The sequence below is a fragment of the Phaenicophaeus curvirostris genome, chromosome 12, assembly GCF_032191515.1.
Source record: "Phaenicophaeus curvirostris isolate KB17595 chromosome 12, BPBGC_Pcur_1.0, whole genome shotgun sequence".
Classification (NCBI taxonomy): domain Eukaryota; kingdom Metazoa; phylum Chordata; class Aves; order Cuculiformes; family Cuculidae; genus Phaenicophaeus; species Phaenicophaeus curvirostris.
This window is the reverse complement of record NC_091403.1, coordinates 6,951,346-6,962,740: the sequence shown is the minus strand read 5'-3', so window position 1 is coordinate 6,962,740 and position 11,395 is coordinate 6,951,346.

Below are 11,395 nucleotides of genomic sequence, written 5' to 3'. Positions count from 1 at the left end.
ACAAAGTCTGTATATAAAAGAAGCTTGCATCCCTCCCTCTGTAAACACCATTTCACACTCTGAGGTTGATGCTTCACAATGAATGTCATTCAGATAATGTAGTTTGGAGTATGGAGAAAGCGTCTTGATAAACAGAATACACAATTTCTATGGCTAGAAATTAGTTTTTAGAACTTTCTAAAGACAGTTTTGTAATAGACGTATTGCAAAGGCTCTGCTGTTTCTTTTTACTGGCCAGTGCAATATGATGGTTCTGCACAAAGATGTCTTTTTAGAAGTCTGTAAGGGAAGAATTTGTAAAGGCAGGGATTATGCCTACAGTCTCCTATTTCTATAAACAGCAATTGTCACTCGCTTACTAAAACAGTGGTCAGTAGAAAGGGCTGGTTTTGGGAGGGGAATGAAGCCACAGAGCAGGGTGAATGACAGGCTGGCTCTGTCACAGGCTCATGATATAATTTTGGGTAAATCACAAATTTACCAGATTATGAAATGGAGATAATGCTAAGCTTACAGTGAGGGTTGTGATGTTTTATTGGTGTTTTTTTAATAAAATGCATTGAAATTACTTGAAAAGAGTGGTCTCAGAGGTACTGTGGAATTTATTACAGATCTGGTATGAACTGCATTTCTTAGAACCAAAGTGATTTGTACCAATGAGGATTTGAATATATTCAGAGTCCAAAAAAGCATTTCCTTCTTCGTAGTCCTTCTTGACTATAGAGAAAATTAAATATCACACTGAGTATGTAATTTCTATTTAAAATTGCAACAGTTTTGAAATAAAGATTGTGGTGACAATATCACGGCACCATTTAGCATGAGTGACTTCAAAAGAAGATAGCATCGAAAGCTTATGTTGAATTTAGTGTTTCTCCTCTATTCAGGTTTTCATCTAATCAACGTGTAGGGGTTTAGTGCTCCTTTACTGGAGAGTCACAGAGGCTGGATGCCAGCTGCATCTCCTGCTTGTGGAAGAGACAGTTCAAAAAGAATATTCTCTTAGTAATCTGTTGGACAAGCTGTGCGTGGTAGAGCCATATCTGGGTGAAGAGTTTAATGCAGAAAAATTTATGACAAGCGAGGAGCTTTGGAAGCAGGCATATGGCTGGACTAATAAAAATGTCTCACAGTTACTGCTGGAGGGCTTGATCCTGCTTCCCTTGAAGCAAGTGACACGAGTCGAGTTTGTCGTGCAAAGAGAGGATAGAGTCCTTTAGCTTGTGGAGACCCTCAGCAGGAGGGGACACCTGTCCGAGCCATTGAAAAAGGCATCAAAAGTAATCCTGAATTCCCATTAACCCCATGCTGCTTCAGCACAGTCTGTTGCAGGAGAGTCGCCTTTACGTCCTACAGGGCAACGACCATTCAGTTCTTCTCTACAGGAGCCTCAGGCTCCTTCTTACTGCCACTGCGTGGTTTATTTTAACGTTAGGACAGCATAAAAGAGAAAAGGAGGTTTGTCAAAAGTCACACAAACCATGTGTGTGTTTAGTATACCTGAAGGCTTGTTACTTCCTTGTGGTAATCCTGCCAGGCCTCCACCTTCAATCACTTCTGTGTCGGTCTGGCGGGCAGCTTCCTGCAGATACTATACCCCAAACCACTGCTCCATAAGAGACTTCTGTTTTACACCTGCTGTCCTTCTTTTAATTATATGATTTCGCACCTTGTTCTAGGCCTGGCGCTCCTCCAAGCAATTCCCAAGGCTCCACTAAAAAGTGGTTGGTCTTGAAGCACTTTGCTTCTATTCCACTTTTCATGCTATGCATACTCCCATATTATTTTAAACCAGGGTACTGACGGGGGGAAAGCCCTGTTAACCAGTCCAGTACTTCACAGTTATTAACAGGGCAGCTCTGGTCTCACCCTGAAATAGGCTTGTGCTTGTTCAAGTGCATATCGAGCAGCATGGATGCTGAAATTTGAGGGACTCGGTAGCCAACCTAACGCTTATTCATGGCAACTTTTTGTTTCTTGAATTGCTTCTGCCTGTTGCGACATTCAAACATGTCCATGAATTATTTATTTCCCAAAGTTGCTAGCTATCTAAATAAGTCACTTTACCCAAGTCCAGTGTCCAGATGACCCAGATAGATACAGCTTGAGCTGACAAGGAGTTTAGTTCCAGTCTGAACACACTTAAACTAATAATTTCCAGTATAAAAGTCTTGTTATTAATGCTGCCCGAAAACTATCAGGTAGCAGAGAAATTCTGTTTTTTCTGCATAAGCAGTCTTCTGTCAGAAAGCTCAGTGAGACAGGTATTGGCAGAAGGAAGAAAGAGGCTGGAAAGCCTGTGTGTCTGTAAGCAGAGAAGGGTTCTGTGCTGGAAGGCTGCTCTGTATCCTGGGTTCAGAGGAAGGCAAAGTGGTGAGGGGATGAGAGGAGAGGAACCGAGGAGACCGCCTGGGTAATGGGGCAAGGCAGCACTGGAAAATAAATGAGAGCTCATGGCAGATGCCAATTCCTCAGCCAGCTATTCTTGGCAGTGAATAAAAAGGTTAACGCGAGGAAGAGTTATGTTTATTTATGTATGTGTGCATGTATGTATATGTATGTATGTGTTTTATTTTAAAAAGGTTGCTCTTATTTTGAGATTTTCAATTATTTCGAAGGTTGCCCATATTGGAGGTGCCACAAAAACTGAAAGCTTCACAGAGACAAATCTATTATTGCTTATATCGAATGAATGCCCAGAGGCTTCTTGTAGGGACAAAGCTCCATTATGTCAGATGTTATGGAAACATCGTGTACATCTTTGATTCATAGTGGATTTGGAATCCCCCTTAATATTTTAATACTTTTTCCCATCAGTTAATTTCAGTTTTCAAGCTCTGAAAGGGGCTTTTACACAGCATTTGTAGGTTCTGGCAAAAATTTCTACAGATCACTAGAGCAACCTCTGCATACCATCTCTATACTCCACCACTGGCAAATACCTACAGCAGGCAATAAAACAACATATAAGTGATCCTGAGAATGTATCACAGTGGTAGATTCAAGCATTAATTGAAAAAAAAGGGTTGAAAACCAGACTACTTCTTTTTTTTTGTGAAGTAATCTTAGAATTGAAATGCCCCTCTGTGACCAGAAATAAGAGGGAGAGGAAAGCACTGAAGGATCATTTAGAAGAATTCAGTGTAACATTTTCAGTGGAGTATTGTCCATTTTAGGGTTGTTTTCCCCAAGAACTCTAAGACTTGTCTTAGCTGCTGATAAACTGCTTTTTTTGGAGAAGATAATGTAACAGACTGGGTTGACTATACAGTGTAAAGTTGTCCTATTGAGCAGACAAATGGTGAGATAGTTGCTCACACCATTTAGCAGCACATTCTACAAATAATCTTTGGAAGCCACCAGCACTATTCGTGTATTTTAAACAACTGCCCCTGTAAAGTTCTGGCTTTGCCCAGGAATGGTAATTCATTGTGTGAATGCAGCAACTTTGAATTTGTTCAGCATAATAAAATAGCATCCACTGTGCACAAATGTTGGAAAATGTTTGGACTATGGCTGTGTAAAGTGACGGCTTGTGGTGTTTAAATTGCTCTTAGCTGGAATTCCAACATTTCTCTTAAAGCTGCTCACATCATTGACGTATATCCGAAGCTACCTCCAACTAGCCAGGCAGCTCACACTGCAGGTTTTTCACATATTACCCTTCTGCACTCTGTTTCTAAAGTCTTATCTCCCTTGTCCATAGCCAAAAGCTACTAACTTGGAACAAAGTTCAATCAAGACCCAAACATAATGAAGAAGGAGAAATCACAAAAGATGGAGTTAATGGCTGCAGCTACTGCTGCAGATCCTTTTGCCACAGGCTCTGAAAGTCTGGAAAATTAATCAAAGTTCAATCAAGGATGTATGATATTGCGGCTGCGGCAGCAGCAGTGTCTGGTGTCACCTGGGAGCTGTCCATTAAAAACAGCTCACTGCAAACCCCTGGTATCGACGTGCTAGCCCAGTCGAAGGGGTAGTCAGGTGCTACTCCAGGTCATTGCTGTACCTTCGGCTTCCACTCCAGGGTTAACTTCAAAAGTTCAGCACGGATGTTTAGACATAAAAAGAACAGGCATATGTCTGGAGAAAGTTAATAAGAGAGGTGGTTGGAAAGGAACCTGCTAAGTGGAGGATGGGTGACCCTTTCAAGGAAGGTTTCTTGGAATGTCGCTGTAAAATCGGAACAGAAATTTCTTCCTTCCACTCAATACGAAGGGGATGTGGATGGGAAAAAGTAACTGAAAATAAAAGTTTTGGCTAACACATAAAGTTGTAAGAAAAATCAGCAGAGTGGGAGGGCTGGTAAATATGCCTCCCTAATAAACATTGATTGTCCTAGCAGTAACGGTGCTTTAGGCATGGTCGTTAAACTCTACCATTTGGTCAGAAATTTGTAGCTTATGAGCTTGGGAAAAAATCTTCTGCAGATAAACTGTAGTAATTTTTTTGCAATAATTCTTCATCTAAAAATTAATTTTAAAATACAGAATGTTTGCTTTTTATTGCCTGGAAAAAATATGTCCTGTAATCTGTGTCAAATTTATGATTGAAACTTGAAAACGCTTATAGGCAGGGAAAATTCATCTTTCATTTTATCGGTCTGCCACTGAGACATGTCCTAGTCATCTCTTTAATACTCTAGCACTCCCATGAAACAAAGCGAAATTGCCACTGCTGGTATTACTGCGCTGTTACTCATTGGTTATATGCTATAGTTTAAACAGTTGAAAACCACTACCTGATATTAAAGAACAAGAAGGACGGAAAAAGAAAACCAAAAACAAACCAAACCACAGCCAATAGGAAGGAAAATGCTGAAGGCTGTGAAAATAAATAGAAGGTCCACACAGTAGGTGAGTGTCTTCTGTATTGGTAGGACTCAATTGTCCTTGGAAAAATACCCGACAGCATTACTGTTTCAGGTGTGATGTTGCCGACTCTCCTTTTCTTTAGCCATGTGAATATGAGTGGCTATGAGTTTTACGGCAGGCATTTTTTTCTGCCTTTGACACACCTCTGGCCCGATGTCACACCCTTTGGCCTGGGGGCACAAACGTGGTTCCTGAGTATTCCTCTTATGACAACACAAAGTCTCTGGAATTCTGTCTCAGCCCTTTCAATCTGATAGCAGAGACGTGTCTGTCTCCCCATTGTGTTTGTGCCTGGTTCATCAGTATATCTTAACTGAAATTACTGGTATTCTTTTGATAAAACATTAGTGTTAGGAAGGGGGGTGATTTTTTTTTGTTGTTGTTAATTACTGAATCTCAGTGACAGACGGAATCTGCCTGTTAAAACTTGTGTTGTAATTTGAGGATTAAATGCTGCACCTCTGAGAAACATCAGTATCAAAACTGATGTGCTCTAAGAGACTTAACATTGTTAGGACCTACAGTTTGACAAAATAGGTTCCTTAATAATAGAGTTATCAATTAAATGTTTTAAACTCCTCACAGGATTTGCAGAATGAGAGGGTGGCTGATAGAACTGTGCAGAAAGGGAAATGTGTAGCCAGTACAACACCCACCTTAATCCCTGACAGCAAAAGACTTTAACTTCCATTATTGTTTGGTTATTAGGTAATATTTGAAAATTTCATTTCACTTGAAAACATCTTTCTTATCTAGCCTGAAGATTCGCAGGTTTATATTCTCTGCTCACACTTTTCTGTGAGCCCACTCCAAACTAGGCTGACCTTGCAGAGAAAGACGGGCAGAGCTGCCAGGAGCACTCGGGTACCTCATCTTTGTGCAGCATTTCCATCTCACTCTTTAGAAAGGTGTCTCTAGGCAAGAAGGTATCTCATACATACGACATTCGTATCTGACAAAATGATGCAGTCGTTTGCCACCCATTTAGATGGAAGCTGCCAGTTTTCTTTCTCACAGCATGAGGTCAGAGGGAGCAAAAAGAAAGACCTTTAGTGTCTGTCTGAAACTGTTCCAGTTCAGGCAAGTCACTGAAATATGGTTACTTTGGATAGTGATGTGTTATGATTCATATTTTTGTAACACCTTTTCCAATCTTGTTATTCATTGCATATATATACACAAGATGTTTATATTTCTGTGTTTCTAAATAAATATATTTCTAGGAGTTAGGCAATTTCAGAGTTGGTGGGGTTTGGACCTACTTGGTAGCTTTAGTTACAAACGCAGATTTGAATTGTGCAACCCTCTACTCTTTGAAGTTTGAGTTTTGTGGAGGTTGATCTGCTCTACAAAACCTTTTAAAGATGATAATGTCATTATATAAGGTCTTTATAATTTTTTTTTCTTATGCTCTTCAGTTGTAATGCTGAAATCCAAGTATAGAAACCTACTAAGCAAAAAAAGTGAAGGGTAATATATTTAGTTTAACATTATAACCTGGTAAAAAGACAGAGAGCAAACAATAGGAGCAATCAGTGAGTTTGCAAATGGCTAATAGTTTAGCTGGATGCTCCAGGCTCCACATTGGGTCAGATTGTGTTTATTAAAAGGCTGAGGAGGGTGGAGAGAATACAGGAGGAATGTTGCTTGCAGAGAAGATACATGTTTTAGACTCATTAAGACTGTGAATTGTAAGGCTTTCCAAAAGGATCTAATAAACCTACCTAAAGAACAGATAAAGCTTTTGAAAAACGCAAACTAGAGCATGCTGGAAAGAAGTAATTCGGGGGTTTTATAAACACTGTCGGAGCCTGGAATGAAACTGTAAGCATTCAACGGAAAGACCCGGTTATCACAAACCTGGATGAACTCACCAGCGTGGCATATATGAACAATGAACTGACTCTTTTGCTTTCACTAGGAGAGAGAAAATGCCATATTTATCTGTTTGTCATCAAGTATGTGCTAGAAGTTGTGTGCCTTTCTTGCTCAGTGCAAAACAGCATTAAAAAGGGAGGGAACTAAAATGCAAGGAAGTAAAAGAGTAGAATAGAGCAAATTTAAAGTATGTTAATGCTATCAAAAAGTCAAGTGGGGCAATGTATCCCTTCTGATGATCCTAAGACATCTCCAGAATAGATTTAAGTCAAGAATGAAAATTGGAGAAACAAAACACTCAGTTAGAGAAATTATCAGAAGCAGGGGAAGGCTTTGGTAGGAGGATCATCAACAAGACCACCTCAATTAGCAAAGAGATTAATAAGATATGACATGAACAAATGTAGCGATTAGCACAGAGGAGTCAAACCAAATCCTTTGGTTCATTCTGTTTCACCTTTTAAAGCAACATGTTTTAAAACCAGTATGTTAAAAAGCTTTTTCTGGTCAGTGCGTAGTTGAGCCATGTTGTTTAAATATGATACCACTCTTGATGAGAAGCTGGTCTTGACAAAGGATGTATCTTAAAAATACCAAACTATATTAAATGGTAAACTTTTATAAAATCAAGTTTTTCAAAGACAAATACATAGTGGCATAAAGCAATAATTAATAAATGTCCAAAAGAAACATCATTCAGGCAGGTCTTTTCATAATTGTTAATTGCAGAGTTTCTTGATCCTAATTACTGTTTCCATGGCGAGACACCGTTTCATGGAGATGCATCAGTGGCACTATCTGGTGTTGCTGATGTCTTCCTGGGTCTGCCATATGCACTATTTCAGATATTTAGCATTTTGTAATGACTAGTGGTTGCTTAACTTCACTGCTATTTTGAGCTACAGAGGAAAAGTAATGCAGTGAACAGTCAGGTGAAAATTAGTACTGAAGCAGAGGTGCAAATGCCAATAGTATTGCATAGACTTCTTATTTCTTTGGGCTTCTTTTGTCTGATTGCACTAAAGGGGATGTAAATAGCAAGACAAGGATCAACATTTGAACTCCTGTTAAAGTGTTAGTGGAAACCAATCTTGGACACTTTATAGCTCAGTTTTGTCTGCTTACGCCACCTTAGAAAATCAGTTTGCCTGGAAATATTAAGCAAGAGATTTGGGGTTCTCTGTTGCTTAAATGAGAACTGGAGTGTCCTACCTGACCTTTCACGGATCTTAAGAAACTTTATCAAGTACCTTATGGCTTTACCAGAGCTGTTTGTAGTTTGACTGGTGCTCGAAACCTGTGCTGTGACACAGTAAGTTTAAAACTATTTTCATCTTCGTGTACGAAAGTTTGTTAAATTTTAACAACCATTTGGCTTGCAAGTTGTTTGAAACCCACAACTGTGTTTGTCTTGCTAAGAAGACCTCATTTCTCCTTGTTTTCAAGGTCTATTTCAGCTTTCCTCTCCTTCCTCCACAAAAATCTTGTGTCCCTTCAGTCCTGGAGAGCAATTTCTACTCCTGTTGCTTTTCTTCCTGAAAGGTGACCCAGTGCCCATCTGTATGATCACGGGGCTGACCGTTACCTCACATCTCTTCTGAGAGGTGAAATGTTTAATCCACACATCTCTCCAAGGCGATAAGCGAGCAGAGCATTAAATTAGCGCTAAGTTCTCTGCCAGCACTGATTTAAGTAAGAGGGACATAGTGTATTATGTGTTTGGAATTTAGGCCAAGCAGGCAGGACACGGAGGTTAATGCTGTTTTGCAGCTAACTCTGGTAGAAGTGTGAAGCAGGCAGCATGGGTCTGGAGAAGTTACGTGTCTGTCTGCCTAGAACACACAGCAGAAGGACCAAACTTACTCCTAACGTGTACTTGCTGCTTAATTAGTTTCTTGATAGTCCTTTTTAGAACGATTTCTTTTTTGAAGATTTTGGGAATCAAACACCAAAATTCAGGCCATGGTCAAAATTAAAAAGTTAGGAGAAGTCTTTTTCTGGGGATTGTATTGCGCATTTGTGCTGTATCACACTGGCTCAATTGTGGTGATTCCCTAGGATTAATACTCATTTTTTGAAGCATCCTAGGTAATAAATGAAGTAAGAATGGCAGCTTTTGTTTATAGTCAGTTCTAGGTGTTGGAGCTCTTCTCAAAACTGTGAATATTCTTGTATTTGATTAAGTAGTGTTAGCACTTTACAGTCTGCCCTACATCCCCTTACCTTCAAGCTGCTCTGAACACACAGGCTGAGACATGGAGAAGAAGAAACAGGCTGGGACAGGTGGGAGGAGAGAGCAGCTTTCCTTGGGCTGTGTTGTTACACTGATTCTAGGTATTTACAGTATGACTTAGATGGAGTTCAGACCTGGAGACTCCTTTCCTTTGCCCTGAGCGCTGTCCCTGAGGACACAGTAAGATTCCATGGTTTCCTCAAGGAGTTAAAACTCAAATAGATTTAAAAAAAAAAAAAAAAATTAGAATCAAGGAAATAGAACAGAACTGAAATAACTTGCCTAAGGTCAAATGGCAGCATCCCAAATGGAGCCCAGCCCGATGCCCTGTCCTGATGCCTATTTCTTTCCACAAGAAGCTGGGTTTCCATAAGATTTTATTAGTGGAAGAGGAGTTATGGGATTCATCCTCTCATTTCCATTTTGGTCGTTCTGTACAGGCAAGCTTAAACTATGAATCAGCTGAAATTACTGAAAACGCTGTTAATATGCCAGTATTTCTTTAAAAGCTGACCTGTAGAGACAAACTGTGCCTTGCACACGTCACATTATGCTAGAGGTAGTTGGAATTTACTAAAATGTGTACAGATAGTAAAAAGCTAAAAAATTGCCAGTTAATAATAGTGAATAGTTTAAAAAGAGCAAGGCATGAATATGTTCCCATAAAATATTCATTGGCAAAGCTCGAATAATGAAAATAATGCTTAAAATAAAAAGACTGTTAGTAGATCATTAATTAGGAAAAATGTAAGTGGTGTTAAATTGTTTGCTGTGGATAGTTAGTCCATTTAATAAGAATTATCAGTTCCAGGCAAATGTCAGATAGCTAGTAAATAGGTTTTCCTAGGGAACTGGCTAGAGGGGAGAGCAGCTCTCATCAAACTAAGTTTTAGTCACTTGGTATTGTGAAGTCAATTCAACGCTTCTGGCAGTTCATGTAATCTTAAGCCACTCTTCCCAGTTTCATTGCAGAATGCTCAATCAGGTGGAGTTCTTTTTAGTTACATCGCTGTTTATTTCAGTATGAAATATGATGTTAGTAACAATGTGTGCCTTTGCCTTTGAGTTATCTTCAAGGCAGAGCAGCTAGGTTTTGTCCTCATCACAGAACATATGCTTTTAATACACTGCTATTAAGAATCACCTTAAATAGCATGATGCTGGCCATGATTTCTCAGGCACTTTTTCCTACAGTTTACCAAGTCTCTGATAATCCATGTGTAAGTGTCCAGTGTGCCTGAAGGAGAAGTGCCCTGGCATATCGCAAGGGGCGGACGTGGCACTGGACCCCCCCATATCGAGCTCTGCTGAGGAAGGACCAAGCTGCCAGCGGTGGGTGACACTTCTCATGCTTCAGTGTTGTTTGGCAGAAGCATCTGGCAGACCACACTATGAAATTAAATCCCCCTCTCTGTTTTTTCAGTGTTGTTCAATAGCTTAATGAGAGAAATAAGGTATAGAGTAGAGAAATCAAAGTATTTAGAGAAAGCGTATGCTTCTTGTCATGCTCTATGGAACCAGATTCTGGTATCACAGTGGCTTTATCCTGGCCTGGTTCCAGTTACTGCCAGGGACTTAACATTAACTATACTCCAGTATATAGTAAAAATTAAACTATGTTCTCTCTATAAGGATTGTGCATATGCCTAGTAAATAGTATTAGAAGGCAGCAAATTAACCAACAGTAATAATACGTTAGCTGTCTTCTCCCTACAGCGATCTTATTTCCTGCTGCCTTTCCTATGGGATTACAGGTATTCATCTGGTCAAATATTGTCCTGGTATGTTCCTACGAGGATTCCCACTGAGTTCAATGTAACTTGCTCTTGTCTGTCTCTGGGCGTAGCACAGTGTATTCCTTGGTTAGAGAGTACCAAGAAATTATCTACAGGAGGCAAAAGTATAGTAGAGAGGAGGGGAGCAGTGTTTTTTGGGGGTTTTGTTTTATTTTTTTAAATAGGTGAGAAATGACTATGACAAAAATCCTGCTCTAACTCATGAATGCAACTCAAAACCTGAATAACTGAAAACAGATTTTGCCCCAATTACTGGAAAGAAATTCTTCTGTCTTTATGACCTGTATTTCTCTTAATAGGAAGCTCCAACTTCATAAAAAGAAATAAAATTCAGCCCTAACTCAAAAGAAAGTTGATAGGGGGAAATGTTTTAACTTTAAAAAATACACACCCCACTCGGTGAGCCTTTGAGACCTGCAGATGTTTAAAAAGAAAAAAAAAAAACACAGCAGCTGCAATTTGAAAAACAGCACTCTGACGCTAAAAATAAGTAATTTTAGTCATAAGTACCTCATAGCTTATTTGCAGATAGTTGTACACTCCGAAAAGGAAAAAAAAAAACCTGTAATAGGCCTTAGGTCAGCTGCATTGATTTAATGCATTACTTAGGCTGC